Source organism: Diceros bicornis, chromosome 16 (assembly GCF_020826845.1).
Source record: "Diceros bicornis minor isolate mBicDic1 chromosome 16, mDicBic1.mat.cur, whole genome shotgun sequence".
In the NCBI taxonomy this organism is placed as follows: Eukaryota; Metazoa; Chordata; class Mammalia; order Perissodactyla; family Rhinocerotidae; genus Diceros; species Diceros bicornis.
Genome location: NC_080755.1, coordinates 48822335 through 48839300, shown reverse-complemented (window position 1 = coordinate 48839300; position 16966 = coordinate 48822335). Strand labels below are relative to the sequence as shown.

Below are 16966 nucleotides of genomic sequence, written 5' to 3'. Positions count from 1 at the left end.
GTAGGAGTTAATCAGGGGAAGGAAGTAAGAAAATGTCCAAGAAGAGAGAAGGCATGTGCAAAGGCCCTGTGGCATGGTAGTTTCAAGGAACCCCAACTGGTTGGCCAGCACTGAGGGCGGGAAAAATGGTGAAAAATGAAGTTGGAGAGTCAGGCCAGGGGCCAGGCTGTGTTAAGGATTTTGGTCTTTATCTCAAAAGCATTTGGAGGGCTTTTAGCAGCTTTAATGTGTGTGTGTGTGTGTCTGTGTGTGTCTGTGTGTGTGTGTGTGAGAGAGAGAGAGAGAGAGAATATCAGGAAAAGGAAAAGTCAATGGAGGGCCAAGAGTGGGGAAGGGTAGGCCAGTTACAAGGCTACTGCAATGGTCCGGGCAATAGGTGGTACAGGCTGGGACTAGGATGGAGGTGGAGAGAAGTGGATGGAGTCCATAGATATCTTTAACAGAAAATCAGCTGTACTTGGTGATGAGTTGGATGAGAATGGTGAATGAGAGGAAAGAGTTAACGACTCCTGGGTTTCTGGCCTGATCAACCGTTTGGATGGATGGTGGTGCCATTTGATGATGCAGAGAACTATGCAGAAGGAGCAGATTTGGGATGGGCATGAATTTGGTATTAATCATGTTGGGTTTGAGATGTCTTTGAAAAATCTAAATGGAGATGTCAGGTTAACTTCCTATGTTCTTCATGGTTTTTCCTGCTACTAATTGAGAGCTACTTCCACAAACAATTTCATTTGACCCCCATAATGTGTAGGTGAGCAGAGCAAGTACCAGTTGAATTCTTTTGACTCCTAGTGTGGGCCTCCTTCCATTCTACCACACTGCTTTCCAGCTAAGGCATATCAGGATGAGGGGCATCCCGGCACTGTGGCAAACTGCTCGGAAAAGATATTTTGGCAAATAGGGTCTTCTGCCTGGATGGCCCCATAGTCTGCCATGCCACAGAGCATCCTATGTGCTAGTGACAGAAGCTGACAGTGTCAAAATGCTTTTGTGTGTGGTCAGGTTTCAAGGGTTGGATATCACATTCAAGATTCAAAATTCAACTCAGAGGGCTAACATTTGTTGTTGAGTCGTTTATTCTTTTTTTTGTGTGTGTGTGAGGAAGATCAGACCTGAGCTAACATCAGTGCTAATCCTCCTCTGTTTGCTGAGGAAGACCGGCCCTGAGCTAACATCTATTGCCAATCTTCCTCCTTTTTTTTCCCCTTTTTCTCCCCAAAGCCCCAGTAGATAGTTGTATGTCATAGCTGCACATCCTTCTAGTTGCTGTATGTGGGACGCCGCCTCAGCATGGCCGGAGATGAGGTGCGTCGCTCTGCGCCCGCGTTCCGAACCTGGGCTGCCAGCAGCGGAGCGCACGCACTTAACTGCTAAGCCACGGGGCCGGCCCCGACTCGTTTATTTTTCACAACAGCTCTGTGGTATCATGATCTCCATTCTATGGATAAGTAAACTGAGGGACCTTAATAGAAGCTACATGGCCCAGGGGGCTCAGCTAGAAATGGGTCAAACTGGGGTTGGAACTCAGACTGGTCTGATGGTACGTCCGTGCTCCTTGAACAAAGCCTCACTGACTCCTCATGGGATGAGGGGCTGAACCAAATGACCTTGAAGGCGCTTTCTCATGCTCCCATTTAATGATTTGAATCATGAAAACATTGTTGGGGAAAAACTAGCACCGAATATGATCCTAGTGTGAATGGTCTGTTGCTTTATGTTATTTTTCCTTGAATACCAAGGGTCAGCTCTGTGGACGTGTGGAATACTAATGTCCATTTTTGCCTGACCTTATAAAAAAAATCAAGCTGCAAATAAAGCAATAAAACAATTCTGTGGAGCTGTCTTAACAAGGAGAAATTGGTCTATTCAGCTTCTTTTTCCCTTTTCCAGTAGTCTGCTTTGAGCTTGGGAGGGAGATAGGCCTAAGAGGGAAGATTTAGAAGCAGAAAAGACTGAGAAGTGGCTTCAGGAACCAGAAGCACGACAGATTTCGGGCATCCCATTTGGGTGGGGAGTTTTCCTAGCCTCCTCTACCTTCTTCTTGGGACTCCCTCTGATGTTTTCTCTTCCCTGTCCCTCAACACATGCTCAGTGTCCTCCATCGGTGGATTCCACCCCAGCCACACATCACAATTACCTGGGGGGACTTTAAAAAATATACAAATACTGGGCGGTGTCCCAGATTAACTAATTCAGAAGCTTTGGCACTAGGGCTGGGTGATTCTAATGTCTCACCAAGGCCAAGACCCACTGCCCAGGCCATAGTGTTTGTGCCCAAAAGCCTTCTGGGGCTTTTAGGAAGGGCTAATTTAGGAAGTAGGCATAGGAAGAGGAGCTAGTGAAGGTGACCTGGGCAGACTCTCAGAGAAGTGGAAGGAATTTTGTTATAACTGATGATGGAGGAGGAGGTCATGCCAAGGTGGAGGGGAGTGGTCAGCAATGTCTCAAGGAGAGAGAGAGAGGCAGAGAGACTGGGTCTCGCTCATGACCCCACATGGGTCCAGCCATTAGGACTTCAGTTGGAGTCATTTTAAGGGTGTTGGGGGGATGGAAGGCTGCCTGGAGTGATGAGAGATCAGGAGTCGAGAAAGCAAGAATAGCAGTGTATGTTTCTCTTCCAAAGCAGTCGGTGGCGAAAGGAAGGAGTTCTAGAAGCAGTAGCACGCTGTGGACAAGGTGAAGGAAAAACTTTGTATTAAAATGGGGGAACTTGAGCATGGTTGTGTGCTGAGGTGAGCACCACAAGGACGGACAGAGAGGTAAAGGTGATCGACAAAGCTTCCACTTTCCTCCCAGGCTGGATCTGATTTATTCTCAATCTTGTTACCTCTCTGTGCCTCAGTTTCCATAACTGTAAGATGGAGATAATAATAATAGCTGCTTCCCAGGGCTGTGGAGAGCAGAGAGCACCATGTGCCTGGCACATGGAGAGCATGATGTGATATGGGCTTGCTGTCATCATCTCCCCTCCTCAGTATCCTCCCCCTCCCAGCACTCCACCCTACCCCCATTGCATTCTTCTGTCTGCACTCTCTCTCCCTGTCTTCCCCAGGCAGCATCTGCCTGGGAGCACGGCTTGAGGAAGTGGTGTCATAGCCCCCTCCCGGCCCGGACTGGTGGCTGGAATGTGCTGTAGAGCAGAAGAGGACAGTTTAGCTCCTCTGCTCTGACTCTGGCTGTTTGATTATTTCCTTTGCAGTCTTTAATAGCCATGCTAATTTTGTTGCAGAAATCTATACTTGGTCCTCGCAGCGTATGATGCAATGACAAAACTCTGTGTAGCAGCGTGAGGGGGAAGGCTGGTCTCCACGACTTTTCATTAAAAAAGGTGTTTTAAATGTGGGTAACAGCACCCGCAACCCCATGTCTGGCTGCCACTTCCGGAGTCTGCCCTTGAATGTGAGGCTGGGGAAAGAGCCCAGGGCTGGGCAACAGACGACCCGGGTTCCAGCCCTTGTTCTACCAGCAAGCGGCTGTGTGACCTCAGGCTAGTGGCTTCACGTCTCTGGGTCCAGGTGATTTCCTGTGAGGGCACTGGACTTCAGTTCTGACAGCCAGCCCCCACTTGTTGGCCTTCTTTGGGCTGCTGCCCACAGTTGCCGTCCATCCCAGAGGTCAGGGGGCCTCACTCACATCTGTCTACCAGAGGTTGCTCAGCAAGGCCAATGTTGTTGGTCGTGAGAGGAAGCCACTGAGGAAAGGCAGGGTAGGGGTTTTAGGGGATCCCAGAGGCCTGGCTACGTCCCCGGTAGGCCCCGCTTGTCATCAGGGAAATCGATTATTCGTACTTGATTCCTTTTGTCTCAGAGTCAAGGTCTGCAGGAACGAGGCATTCTATTTCAAGTCTTCCTGCAGGAACACACTTCTGATGCTGTCCTGAGAGCACCAGGGCCTTGAGGGGGAGGTGCGCGGCCAGGGGAGGGGAGCAGACCACCGAGCGGGGAGAAGGGGCAGAGGATTTCTCATCTCACAGTTGGCGTTGGGGGATAGGTTCACGTCTGTCAGCCGTGCTGTGACTGTAACTGTCTTTCATTACCATTCTGAGTAGTGTAGCCTAGTGGTTCAGAATGCACTTTAGAGCCGGACTGAACTGGGTTTGCGGTCCCAGAAGAACTTCCTAGCTGAATGACCGTGTATAGCTTGTTAAAAATACTGCTCTGTGCCTCAGTTTCCACACCCTTAGTCTTCCTCATAATAAAAATGACAAACATTTGGATGGCACTCACCATGTCCTGGGGGCTGTTCCGCACTCATTCAGTCCTCACAACACCATTATGTTTCAGCTTGTTACTATCCTCAATTTACAGACCAGAGAATTAAAGCTCAGAGAGGTTGTGTGGCTTGTGGAAAGTCACACAGTGAACCAGTGTTAGAGCTGGGATGCAAACCCAGGCAGTCTGTGCTCTTAGCTGTTAGGCCTTGTTGCCTCCCTAAATTCTTGGCATTGATCTCATGTTGTTCTCCTCTACCACTCATCCCCCTCCGTGTTACAATCATTCACTAACCCCAGAGTCACCCCTCATTCCTTGAAGAATTTACTTGGCCAGCTGTTACCCTTGCCAACATTCCTGCCATAATTCTTGGTAGGTGATCCTTTCTTACCTCAGCCTACCTGCTCCTTGACCTCCCCCTTCCAGTTCATCTCACCCTCCACCCTACCATCCTCCCAAGTCATCCCCTGGACTTCCATTACCAATCACCAATCCGTCAATTCCAGTCAGCTCATCCTATAACCCCCCCATCACAACTCTTCAGTTCACTCTCTGTTCCCCAAATCCAATTACTAATCCCCCCTCAGCACCTGCCATCAACTGAGCCCATCACCTTATCATTGTTCTTCATCTGCCCCCCCCAACCGCCATGGCCTCACTCCCTTCTTACCTTCAATTCTGTGGCCCATCATTAGAGTTACATCCTTACGTACATGCTCCCCTTGCTAGCTGCTCTCTCAAAACTCCAACCCTGGTTAAATCCAACTGTCCCCTTGCTGCAACTGCACGGACGTAGCTGATCGGGACCAGAGAAATACGCACAGCCACACTGACTAGTCGCACCTTCAATTCACGACCGCTGACTTCCAGAGGGCAATTCTACTGCATCTCTCGGTCCGCTCACACTTTCATATTTGACTAATTTCTACTTTCTGTCTCCTCGAACCTTCCACATATTCACTATCAGTTGGTGATCTTGTCTTGCTGTTTCACTGAGAAGATAGAAGCTATCAGAAGAGAATTTGCACACAACCCGGCTACCAAATCCATTCACCTGCCTGTGTCTGTGCCCAGGGGTTAAAATCAAACACAAAATGGAGACCGGACTTGAGAATTCCCTGAGCAGACAAAACCGTTTAAGCCACGTAAGCAAAACTAAATCTAGCTTATGAACATAAGCGAAACTTAACTTAGGTTATTTCTTGTAAATGCCTCTGGTCATCGTAAAAGAAACCTGATCCTCTTCCTAAGATGGTATGAGATGCTCACTTCTAACCAATCCTCTGCTGTCCAGAAACCCTGGTTGTGATAACCAATCATTGTAAAGGTCAAACAGCTTCCTCATTTTCACTTTATAAGCCACACTGTAAAGAAACTTGATCATCTTCCTAAAATGGTGTGAGATACTTATAACCAATCCCCTGCCATCTGGAAATCCCATTGTAATAACCAATCATGGTAAAGGTCAAACAGCTTCCTCATTTTCACTTTATAAGCCACCCTGTAACGTGAGACTCTTGAGTTTCGTATCAGTTTTGAATTTGAAAGCTCCCAGTTCGTGAACTGTTCTTACGTGCACAATAAACTCTTACTAAATAGCATTATATTAATCTGGTGGTTTTAATTTTGCTGTTTCTGGATTTTTGACCCCAGAAAGTTCTGCCTTCCCTCCTTTTGCTATGGATGAGCAGTCTCTGCATCTTTTGGTCAAAATCGCAACTTTTGTTTTTTTCAGGGAAAGATTTGCCCTGAGCTAACATCTGTTGCCAATCTTCCTCTTTTTTTTTTCTTCCCAAAGCCCCACTACATAGTTGTGTATCCTAGTTGTGAGTCCTTCTAGATCTTCTACGTGAGCTGCCGCCACAGCATGGCAACTGACAGATGGGTGGTCTGGTTCCACACCGAGGAAACAAGCTCTGGCCACTGAAGTGGAGCATGCCGAACTTTAACCCCTAGGTCATCAGGGCTGGCTCTCAAAATCTCAACTTTTGTGTTGGATTCCATAGTCTCTCTCCCATTCAAGGACATAGTTCCTGAAATTACCCTTCTCTCTCCTGCATTATTAAAATTTCCCCTCCTTACTGGATCATTCTCATCATCATGTAAACATGCTGTAATTTCTCCCATCCTTAATGAGACACAAATCGCTCTTGTCTGTCTCTAGCCATTGCCTCATCTTTTTGTTCTCTTTCATGGCAAAAACTCTGAAAAGTTGTCTATACTTGCTATATCTAATTGTTATCCTCCATTCTCTCTTGAAGCCGCTATAAGGCTTTTGGCTCCACCAATCCAAAGGTATCGCTCTCATCAAGGTCACTGATGACTTCCATGTTGCTAAAACCAATGAGCAATTCTCAGTCTTCTTCTATTTGCCACAGAACTCAAGTGTATCCCCTTTACTTAGTGTATCCCTCTCTGTTCTGTGGCATACTTTCTTCACTTTGGTCTTAGACACTGCACTCTTCTGGTTTCCTTCTTACTTTGTGGACTACACTTCCTCAGAATCCTTTGCTATTCTCCTCATCTCCCCAACCTCTAAACGCTGGCATGCCCCAAGGCTCAGTTTTTGGACCTCTTATCTTTTCTATCTTCTTTCACTCTCTTGATCATCTTATCTAGGTTTCTGGCTTTAAATATAATCTATATGCTGATGACTCATAAATTTCTATTTCTAGGCTCCTTCTCATTTCTGAATTCCAGTCTCGTATCTTCAATATCCACCTCAAACCCTCTACTTGTCATTTTCAAAACTCAACTCCTGATCTTCACCTCCAAACTTGCTCCTCCCTTTGGGTCTCCCATCTCAGCTTCACATGGGAATTGCCTCCTTCCAGGTGTCCAGACCAAAACCTTTGGAATCAACCATGATTCTTCCTCTCACACTCCGTATCCAATTCATCAGCCAATCGTGTTTGTTCTCTCTTAACAACGTATCCAAGATTCAAAATGCAGATACCTGAAACCGCATGAAGATTCCTGGCCTCCGTGCTTCCCTCTTACTACTCTTTTCTGCATAGCAGTCAGAATGATCCTTTCAAAATGCAAGTGGGACTATGTTAATTCTCGCTCAAAATCTTCTAATAGATTTCCATCTGAGAGTAAAAACAAGTCTTACAAAGGTCTTCAAGGCCCTGCATGATTGTTACTCTCAACTCCCTGTTAGGTCTCCGATTTCCTCTTTGTACCTCCCCACTTGTTCATTTCTCTCTAGCCACAGTGGCTTCCTTGCTGTTCCCCAAACATGCCAAGAATGCTCCCACCTCAGGACCTTTGCACTTGCTATTTCCTGTACTTGGAATACTCTTCCCCAGATATCAGCATAGCTTGTCTCCATATCTCCCTTTCAGTGAGGACTTCCTTTTCCTTCCAAGTTATGATTGCTAGCTTGCTTTATTTTCTCCATCGCCCTATCATCATTTGACATTCTACATATTTTACTTATTTATCTTATTTATTATCTGTCTCCCCAACTGGAATGTAAGCTCCATGAAGGGAGCAACTCTTGAAGATTTGTTTGCTGCTGATCTCTAGCACCTAGAACAATAGCTGGCACATAGTAGTTGCTCAACAATTATCTGTTTAATGAATGAAGAATCTTCAAAACAGATTCTTTCATCATTGACTTGCTGTTAGATTAAGTAACATGTACCTGTCACATATTAATGCTTAAATAGTAGCAATTATTGTTAATCTCCATTTCAGAGGGATGAAAAGAAGCAACAACAGTGATTATGTCCTATGTTGACTGTAACTTTACATTCATGGAGAGGTTGGTGAAAAGTTAGTTACGCGATCAAGGCTGTAGGTTACACTTTGAGAGGAATTCAGAAAACCTTGGGGGTAGATTATGAGAAATGGCAAGAACTAAACCGTATAATAAGGGTTAAGAAAACTTTCACAAAAGAAATTGAGATTCATAGGGGAAAGTAAGTTGCCCCAGCTCACTTAGTAAGTAAGTGGTATTGGCAGTGGTGGGATTTGAAACAAAGTTTATCTGAAGCCAAATTTTGTTCCCCAACTTTGAGCCCCTCTCCACAGATGGTAGACTTGGAGACATAGACTTAAATCCAGAGAAGAAAAGTAGAGAAAGTTTAGGTTAGGTCCAGGAGTCTTTTTCATAGACTATATTTGTCTCCTGAAACTTTGAAACATAGTCACATAGTCTAATGGTGTTGAGGGTGATCGGGGTACGTGAGAACTATATGCCTTCTCATGGGTATTTCTAGTGCTAAGACTGTGGTTGTGTCCACATGTGGTTATGAGAACAAAGTTGATAAGAAATAATGTAGACAATCAACCTATTGACTGTGTAGACTCCGTGTACTCTCATGTGCTTACTTCTAATGCCTGTCTTCATGGGTCAGTTACTAGCGGCATTCATTTGGCTGTTCCTTTCATGAAAACTTTTGTGAGTCTTTTGGGTGGTCCATCTGGACAGAAGGAGAAATTTGAGGCAAGCAGAGCTCTTGATTACCCTCAGTCTCCTACAGGAGCCAATCCACAGTGGTCTGGAGACTGGCCCTTGTCAAGGAAAAGGGCCTGAGCCAGAGGCACAGCTAGATAAGCATCCCTTCTCCAGGCTGTCTAGGTGGCCCTGGGGAACCTGCACATACTGTGGCCTTGAAATATGCAGTGAGGTAGTGCAGGGCAGCTAATTTAGGTACCCTGGAGGGGAGAGGATGTACAGCGAATGAACAAATGATAATCAAGAGCAGAAGCCAGCTCACAGGCAGGCAGTCACAAAAGTTCCCAGTCTAGGATGTATTCATGTAATTCTGATAGGAATTCCACCAAAGATCAGGCAAAGGCTGGTCCTAATATTACTTGTGTTTCCCCATTGACAGCTTTGAGGCCAGGAGCCACATCTTATTCATCTAGTGTTGTGCTCAGGAAACCTGTAAAAGATAAATGAATTATTCAGAACTGTATTGTTGTCAGGGAGCTAGAGAAAGTGGGCTTTCAGGGATTCCTTTAAAAGGGTGTGTTGGGATGCAGAGGTATTGTCTTTGTGAAGCCAGTTTTGGGGCAAGGTGGTTACAGATCTGAAGGCGTTTTTAAAAGCCTATTTAGCTGGAGCCTGTTTGTGTGCTGGGGTGTGAAACTCTATGAATGTATTATCAAGAGGGCCTTAGATGGGTTTGTGTGATTTGCTTTGGCCAGAAACAGGCTCCTTCTTCACACGTTCCCTGGGGGCAGAGAGACCAACAGGACCACCTGCTACTCTAATGATCCATGCACACACACACACACACACACACACACACACACACCCAATTAATGTGGGAGATGTTTTGGTCTTTAAAGGAACAGTCTCAGCTTGCTCTAAAGGAAGAGTCTCAGCTTGTCCAAAATGGTAGGCACCAGCCACATGCCACTATGAGCGCTGGAAATGTGGCTAGTCCAAAGATCTGCTGTGAGTGTAAAAGCCGCCAGGTACCTAAGACTTGGCACAAAAAAAAGAATATAAAATCCCTCATTAGCAATTTTTATATCGATTACACAATGAAATGATAATATTTTGGATATATTGGGTTAAATAAAAATTTTAAATTATAATAATTATTATTATCATCTTTTTTAATGTGGCTACATAAAATTTAAAATTACATGTGTGGCTAACATTATATTTCTTTTGGACAGTGATCCTTTAAAAGATACTCTGTCAGAAGACTCATTCCTAGAATGCTTGTATTTTATTTAGGTCTTGAAGAAATTGTAAGATCTGAATAGATAGAGAGGAGAATGGGATCCCGCATGGGCAAAATGCAGATAGCTAACACCACAAGGTGTAGTTAGCGCAAGGAGGTAGAGCAGTTGGCCACAAACCCACTTCTAGGTTTCCCTAAATTTCAACCATCATTTCAACGTGCTGGTAAAGAAAGCACAATAATGACAGCTAACCTTGAGCTGAGAACTTGCTACGACTATTCTGGCTACGTTCTATTACTGAAACTTGCTGTGTGCCTTGGGCTGTACTGGTTACTTTATCTGCATCTGCATTAATGACGTAGGCACCTGACTATCCGCATTTTAGAAATGAGTGGAGCAGATGGATGGTACACAGAAGGATCGAGAAGGTGGAAGTTACAGGAGGTGGAGGGTGAGGGACAGGGAGCAGTCACAGGTGTTGCCCCCGTCCCTGGCTTGACAAGTAGGTGAATGCTGGACCCATGCCCTGGTTGGAGATGGCAGGAGCAATTGGTATCCTCCCAGCAGATGCCTGGCAGAATGCCTTACGTGTAGCATGTGCTCATTAAACATTTGTTGATTCACCACCCGAGCATTCTCCCTTCCCCCTCACTTTAATCATGCTCCTTCCTTGTTCCCATCACTTCTTCCCAGGAGAACTCCACCATTTTATTGCTGTGTGGTGGACAAACGATGGTTGTTGGAGTCAGATGGACTCAGGTTTGGAGCCAAATCCTGCTTCTTGCTGGCTGGGTAACTGGGAGGAAGGTGAGGCTCAATTCCCTCCCTCGTAAGATGGGAGGAACTAACCCTCACGTCACAGGCTGTAATGGGAATTAAATGACACATTGAATGTAATGAAACTTCAGGCACACAGAAGGTGCTAACAAATATTAGCTAGTGTCATTATTTGTCCTTTTGTTGTGGCTCACCTCTCTATTTTCCTGGTCTCAGTTGCTGGAGGAGGAGTTGAGACTGATGGTCTGGGGACTAGGGATTAGAAAGAAGTGACTTCCACGCTGAGGTCCACCTCCAACTTCCACTGCAGGCCAATTCACTTCTTAATCCACCTGTAAACTCCTTGGGATCTGAAAAGAGCCAGTCTCTTTTGGTCTAGAAAAAGAATTTTTCTTGGGCAATTTTTTTCTATAAATATTTTGAGGATTTCTTTTCTTTTAAATATCTATTTATCATTAGCAAGCCTGGGCAGCTGCCCTTTGGAAGCTGGTGATTTGCTTTGCATGTACAGGTAGCAAACGGAGAGCAGAAGCCACGTCAACAGTGTAGTTTCAAATGTGGTCTTCCTCTGGCTCTCTATTGTCGTGGTCCTACGACTAGCCATGTTCCAGAGACACGGGGAAGCTAACTGAGGACACTTTCCTCCATTAGAGGGAGGGCACACGCTGGGGCAGAGCCAGCCTGGGCTAGCAGACCTGGATTTCAGTTCCAGCTCAGGTACACAGGTGCAAGGTGGCTTTGGGCAAGTCCTTTTTCCTCTCTGGGTCTCAATGTCCTCATCTGTCTAAGCAGGGGGTTGAGTCTTAGGGTCTCAGCTCTCGAGACCCTTGATCGGAACCCCAGAAAGCAGGGGCTGCATCCTTCTGGTTTGTAGCTGGGTCCCTGGTGCCTTGCACAGTATCTGGCATATTGTTGGTACTCAATAAATGCTTGTTGAATACATGATTGATCCTCAGCAGCATCGGCTGCGACCACCTGCTCAGTAGATGCTGCTGATCCTGAAACATCTCTTGGGAGAGATGAGTAATAAGGGGACTTAGACATATGAGTTGCATTAGGCTGAGGGATTCTTACCATTTTTCATCTTTGTCATCCCCATGCTATGTACATACTCTGCCTGAATCTACACAGCATAAAATATTAAAAAGAGGGATAATAGTAAAACTACTTAATTCAGTCAAAAATTCCTGGGTATATCGAAAACAATGAATAAAATGTACATATTTAGTTTATTCTTTTGTTTAGTAAAAAAAAAAATCTAGTTATTTGGATTCAGGAGAAGGAGCCCAGCAAATGCTTAGTGAATTGAGTCAGTTCGTATCCTCGGAACCTCTAACGTAAAGGCTGAAGTGTCGTGGGCTGTGGTTATTTGGTTGGCAGAGCTGAGAGAGACATTTCTTCTCAGCAGACCCCTCTCAATGTGTTTACCCCTGGAGGGGGGCAAGAGTAGCTGAGGGGTCCCACAGACCTTATTTGTGAAGTCCATTAACTCTAGTCCCTTAACCCAGCCAATTCCTGCAGACCATTCCTGAGGCCATTCGGTAGAGAGTGGGCCCGTGAAATCCTCCTTTAAGAGGAAGGAATGCACACTGCGGCATTTGGTCCAGGAAAGTTCTCGGTGTACTCAGCACCTGAGGAGTAATAAATAGTCGTTAATAACCTAGGATTGAAGGTACACCATATCCAGAGCACAAAAAGTAGGACCCTGTACCTGAAATTATGCGCGCTCTCATGCACAGCCACGATGAGGAACAGATAGCAGTTCGGGTGCTGACCCCAGACCTTGTAAACAGACAGGCACAACTCACCAATTGGGAGCAGATGAAACAAGGCCTCCGCCTGAGGAAGATCCACAGAGCGGGGCTGAAGCTCACAAGTTTCTCTCCGGCTCTCTCTTGCTGTCTCATTGCTTCCTCCCTCTTCTGAATCTCTCTCTCTCCCCCCACACACACACTCCAGCCACTCCGAAGACTTCCACAAACCAGAGCAGTAACGTACACAGAGCATCACAGAGAAATCACACAAACCGAAGGGACATCAGCTTAATAGGATGATTTTCATCCTAACTTCTGTCTGATTTTACTTTCAGTTTATGGTCATTGTCACTTTTAATCATTTCTATTTTCTAAAATATTTCCGTCTGAGAGCCCAAGAGGGATTTCTTCTCTCCTTCCTCCTTTCCCAGCTCCCAGGCGTGCTCTGGGCGGTGCGGGGACGGGGGCCGGCTGCCCAGCGCGGACGGGGTTCCTGGCTGCAAGTGCCCAGCTTTCCTGGCAGACGGTGTCATTCGGCCTCAGGCAGCTCAAAGGCCGGAGCAGTGAGGCGGTAAGAGGGAGTTCCCTCTGGGAGGCGGCGGCTGCTGCTGCAGAAAACTTCGTTCCAGATCTCTTTTGTCCTGAGCGAACACAAGTCCCTGCACTGGGCATTGGATGGACACTGAGAGGGGAAAAAAAAAAAAAAAAAAAAAGGCAGGAGCTGTGTGATTTCTGTTTAGTTACAATTCTGCAATTAGATTTGCAGGAAATGTCTGAGTCCGCCAGAGAGAAGCAGGTGGATTTTTGGGGCTAGGACTGGGAACCGGACTCTCACACTAGCAGCCTGGGTGGCCTTGAGCCAGGCTGGTCGCCTCAGCCTCCTCATCCTTAAGCGAGAAGGATGGTCCGGATCGTACCACTCCCCCTGAGAGATGCTCTGTGAAAACTAGGCTCCAGGATCAATGTAGTTGACAGCGCAGCCACTCTAGTAATAGCCAACGCTTAAATAACACTTGGTTTTGATCTCAAAACATATTAATTTTTTCAGTCTTTGCAGGCTATGTAGTTGGTGACGCAGGTGCTGTTATTCTTATTTTACAGAAGAGGTACAGAGAGCTTAAGTGATGTGCGTAAGGTCACACAGCCAGTAAGGGACAAAGCTGGAGCTCAGGTCCAGGCAGTCTTGCCCCTGAGTCTGCTCTTAGCTGCTATGCCACCCCAGAGAATGTGACAGTCAGGCAGGGTTGCCAGAGTTTTGTCAGTAACAAACTGGTTCAGTTTTGTTCAACCAGGCAATTTCCAAACTGACTTGATCCAAGAACCCTCAGGTAGCATGAGAGTGTGGTGGCTGAAAACAGAGTCTAGAGTCAGACATGGCTGGGTTTACATCTTTCCCCTCCGCTTACGACCACTGTGACCGTGGGCAGGTGCTCAATCTCTCTAAACATCAGTTTCCTCATCTCCAACAAGGGGATGATGATGATAACAGTGTTGCGGGGAGGATTAAAAGAACCAACGCATGAAAAACTCTCTGCGTAGTGCTAGGCAGATTGTATGGACGTCAGCTTGTACTCATCTATCTATCTATTTGTATATATGTATGTGTGATATACACATATATATATAGAGAGAGAGACTATAAAGAAATGTATATCTATATATTATGCATACAGATATAGATAGAGATACATAGATATATACTATAAAGATCTATATATCTAGGTATTTCATATGATACATACATACATACACACACACAAACACATACCCACACATCCTAGTAAGAGTCTACAGAATTAATATTCCTGAAGCACATTTTGGGAAGTATTAGTCTAACAATCTCTAAGGTCCTTTTCTTTTCCCCTTAGTTTGATTGCTTTTTGAATTCTAAACTTCCTAGGATGTTATTAGTGCATAAGTGGGCTCCCTGTGTGGAAAGAACTCATGTTCACAAGATGTTATAGCTGGGGAGGGCCTTAGGGATCCTAGTGTCAAGCTCACTTGTTTCACAGAAAGCTGAGGCCTGGGGAAGTCCCGTGACTTGTCTAAAGTGACTATCCATGGCACCATCATTGGAAAATAATGTAAACATATGAATTCAGAGAGTTATAGGACAGCCCCTCATCGCCACCCTTGCCCTGGGTTGGGATGGAACTTCAATCCTATGAGTCTTTAGAGCTAACATTCACAGGCAGGTCCCCATAGCCTCAGGTAGGGTGCTCTGGGCTTTCCCGAAAACTCACTCACAAGGTTCTTGTAGGGGAGCTAAAGACCCCCTAGAACCTTCTGTTCCAACTGAGCTTCTTTTGGTCTCTCTTGATTTGCATCAGGCATGCGAACATTCTTTAAGAACCAAGTTATGTTTAAGGAAGGTTGCAAACTCTTTGGCCTTCTTGGTCAAGCACGTAATGAAGATGAGTGTGGGGCCTGTTTGAAACACTGTGAGTGGTCATCACTGTGACATCATGGGAGCACAGCCCTCCTGAAGTCATTTCAGTCCCCAAACCCCACAGCGCTGATCATCAAGGCAGGTCTCTTCCTAGATCAAGCATTCCAGGCTTACGATTTGTCATCACTCCGTGAGTAGTCTTAAAGCACCTTGCTGTGGAGTCTCTTTCTTTCCTCTTGACCCGGGTCTCACTAGTCCATGTCAGACTCTGATCCCTCCAGTGTGACCATCTCCCACAGTTTCACACTCTGCCATGCTGGGTCCCACCTCTGGCCTTTTCCCTCTGTGGCTAACTTTCCACCAAAGTTTTGTGTCCCCCTTTCAGGGAGTTGCTGGAAAGTGGCTGACCCTCCAGAGACCATAGTTCATATCCTCTTTTCATCTAGGTGTCGCAATGAACTGACTTTAGGCCAGTGAGATGTGGGAGGAGTGATGGAGCCACTTGCAGGCCTGGACCATATAGACCTCCCATGTGATCCTTGCCCACCTTTTCCCCATTTTCTGGGTGGATGTTGAAGTAGCCTTGAAAGGCACCTGTTGAAGATAACAGAACTGGCAGCCTGAGACTCTGAATGACCATATGGAAGAGTCCCACCCCCACCCCCACTGCCCAATGGCCTTCATGTGAGCAAGAAATAAACTTCTGTTGTGTTAAGGCACTGATTTTTGAGAGTGTTTTGTTACTGTAGCTAGTGTTCCCCTAATACATAGTCATATTCTCTCAACCTGCCCCCGACAACAGCTCAAGTCTACCTCTTGTCTGAAGTCTTCCCAGCCTCACTGATCTCAGTGTACCTGTCCTATGCATTTCTGTAGGTCACACTGTCACACTCAGGCAGTTCCTACTCTGCTACACATGGGCCTGTAAAGAACTAATTGAAGAGGACAGAGACCTTATTCTACACTCATTCTGCATTTCCCAAAATGCCTAGCGTCAAGCCTGGCAAACAGTAAGCACTCAATCAATACTTGTTGATCGATTTGAGAGGGGCTGGAATGATCCATATCAAACTCCAAGCATCATCTGGGAGCTCGCTGATTAAACAGATGAATCTTGCAGCCTTTCTCTAATGCCACCAACGCAGCTTTTGCTGAGGGGAGCCCTACGTCTGAGCCTCTAGGCTACAGAGCCCTCCTTGTCGGCTGGTTCCTGGCTGACTTCCCGGGATCCAAGGCACTCCGGGCCTCTCTCAGATGGCCGGGGCATCCATCAAATGACCTGCCGACTGAAGGTTATTCTTTGTTTTCTCTGATCCTCTTGCTTAAAAAACAAAAAACAAAAAACCCACAGGAGACCCTTGTTTCTAGGGCTCCTGTTTCTCTGTGTACTTATGTCGAAAGAGTGGAATAAAGTATCTTCCAATTACTGTACCTGTATTTTAAATTATATATTTATGTTATAAAGTCTTAAAGACAAGGGGCCTTGGAAGCCCAGACCCAGGACTAGGGGTCTTGAACATTGTTTAGCAACAAGCTACCTTGAACTGGGCGTTTCTGCTCTAATGCTGCAGCCACTGACAGGTTAGTGAAAAATTCAGCCATACCAGGAGTGGGCATCATGGTGAACAAAAATATTGTAGAGTCGCTATACTTAGTTTCATTCATATATTTTATTTTTTCATTACTTTTTGTAGTACAAGTAATATTTGTTTAATGAAAAACAAGAGAATGTGGATAAGCAAACAAAAAATTTTTTTCACATCATGTGAGTTTCCATGAATCAAAGATAACTTACTCTGAATTTTGGTATACATCTTTTCCAGACTTTCCAATGGCAACCTGTACATTTCTGGTATATATACACTCTACATATACTTTTTGTATGTTCGTTTTTACATAACATTTTTCTATCTTAAACATAAACAGTATCATTTTAAATGACTTCATATTATTCCATTTTATAGAAATGTACCATAGTTCAGAAAAACATTGTTATCTATTGTTGGATATTTAAGTGTTTTTCAGTTTGTTTTGTTTTGCTATTATAAATTCTTTTATGGACATTCTTACGTATAAACCTTTGCATCCTCCTTTGATTATTTCCTTAGGAGAAATTCACAGAATTGGAATTACTAGCTCAAAGGGAACGTAGATTTTAAAAGTGTTTGAGGGGCTGGCCGGGT

At 45.3% G+C, this 16966-nt stretch overlaps 1 long non-coding RNA gene across 1 annotated transcript; it reads left to right on the top strand.

Annotated features, from left to right (window-relative positions):
- The first annotated feature begins 10560 nt into the window (after window positions 1-10560).
- On the top strand, window positions 10561-15493 carry LOC131415169 (uncharacterized). Its single transcript, XR_009222347.1, has 3 exons — window positions 10561-10670; window positions 12826-12965; window positions 15230-15493. It is a non-coding gene; the product is annotated as an uncharacterized LOC131415169 (long non-coding RNA).
- Window positions 15494-16966: the final 1473 nt, after the last annotated feature.